This window comes from Chrysochloris asiatica, unplaced genomic scaffold (genome assembly GCF_000296735.1).
Source record: "Chrysochloris asiatica unplaced genomic scaffold, ChrAsi1.0 scaffold00140, whole genome shotgun sequence".
Taxonomy (NCBI): Eukaryota; Metazoa; Chordata; class Mammalia; order Afrosoricida; family Chrysochloridae; genus Chrysochloris; species Chrysochloris asiatica.
In genome coordinates, this window is record NW_006408658.1 from 1,406,921 (window position 1) to 1,409,093 (window position 2,173).

Genomic DNA, 2,173 nt, shown 5'->3' on the forward strand with positions numbered 1-2,173 from the left:
CAAATAAGAAAATACTTTAAGAACTGAAAGGAATTATTTAAATGTGTTGCTGTTATTTCTATATAAACTAGAAAAGGCATGAGGTTCAGATGAGTTGAATTACATAGAGAGCATCTACATTGCTTGAGTAACTAAACCATGAATTCCAAATCCAAGTTCTCCTGTAAAGACTAGAGCTGTATCTTTTGAAATTTCTTTGTTCTTAATGGCAGGAAAGTAAGTTGGGACTCATATGTGCAGAGTACAATTGGTCTATAGGATTTTCAAGGCTGTTATATAGGGTTGCTATGAGTTGGAATTGACTCAATTGTCAGTTAACAACAACAACATTCTTTCAGAAGCAGATTTCCAGGCCTGTTCACCAAGGTGACTGTGGGTGGGTTTGAATCACCAGCCTTTCTGCTAGTGTTGTTGTTGTTAGGTGTAGATGAGTCTGTTCCGATCCATAGCGACCCTGTGTAAAAGAGAAGGAAACATTGTCCAATCCTACGCCATTCTCACAATTACTTGAGCCCATTGCTGCTGCCACTGTGCCATTCCATCCCATTGGGGTCTCCCTCTTTTTTGCTGACCCTCTACTTTACCCAGCATGATGTTCTTCTCCAGGGATTGGTCCCTCCTGATAATAAGTCCAAAGTATGAGAGACAAAGTCTTGGCCATCTTGGTTTCTAAGGAGCATTCTGGTTGTACTTCTTCTAATACAGAATTTGTTTGTTCTTCTGGCAGTCCATGGTACCTTTAATATTATTCTCCAACACCATAACTCAAATGCATCAATTCTTCTACGATCTTCCTTATTGTCTAACTTTCACTTGCATGTGAAGGCTGTTGGAAATACCATGGCTTGGGTCACTTGAACTGAAGTCCTCAAAGTGACATCTTTGCTCCTGAACATTTTAAAGAGGTCTTGTACGGCAAATTTGCCTAATGCAAGATGTTACTTGATTCTGCTAATAGTTGAATGTTATACTGTTTGAGCCACCCTGTTTCTAGAAGATCAGAAATGAGGTTCAAGATGCCAATGCTCATAGCTCCTTTATTCTGATCCTTGAAAGGGAACTGAAATGTTCTTATGCTATTTCTAATTTCTATGAGATTTTTGGAGGTCACACCCAATTTGCATGTGGAGAATATAGTAAGTTTAGGACATTCAAGTCATCATCAGTCTTTCATTCCTTTCTCCTTCCCCAGATCAGCCCTCTCCACACTCCACTCTTCCACAGAAGAAGCGCACCAAGGAGAAAGGAATGTATATTGCTTTCCTGGAAGTCTGATTCCAGGTGAGTAAGATTATAAAATGCCTTGAATTCTCCATCAGTGGTGGAGATTAGTGGAAGGAGTAATGCAGACAAATGAACCAAATTACATAGGAAATGTTCCTCCAGTGCTTGGGAGGCTTCCAAGCTTTCTGTGCCGCATGCCTTCAGCTCCTATCCGTTACGTTTTCTCAAAATTTACTCATTTATTCAGCCAGTCATTCAAGTCTAGTAAACAATTAGTACTTTGTTGTTCCAAGGTAAAGAGACATAAGAATATATTGATATTTGGGAAACAAATCTGCTAATCATAATTTCTGAAGTTATTACTTATTAAATAATTCTGGAACAGGTAGCATTAAAGATAATAACAGAATAGGAACTTAGATTTGAATGCTCATTATGGATAGGATACCACATTCCAGACAGGAAGATGATCATTTACTCTCAAGCAGAATCTGAGGGGACAAAAAGGAAACTGGCCTAGTTGCAGAGGAGCAATCTGCATGAATGAGTAACCCACTACAATTCTTAGAAGAAAAAATTGGTAATTTGCTTCGGAAAAGTGACAGCCTTGAAAACCCTGTGGAACCGTTCTATCCTGAACACATGAGGTCATCATGTGTTGGAATTGACTTGACACCAACTAACATCAATAACAGCTTTAATGTTTAGTTGGTGATTTATTCTTGTGTACCATTCAGAATCCCCTTCACATCAACTAGAGTTAGCCATTATTAACATTTGGATGTTTTCACTTATAGTCTTGCGGTGTGTCATCTAATCGATTCTGACGCATGGTGACACTATATAAGGTTTCTGAGGCTGTAAATCTTTATGGGAGCATACGGTCTCATCTTTCTCCCATGCAGTGGCTGGTAGATTTGAGCCATCATCCATGAAGTTAACAGCCTTT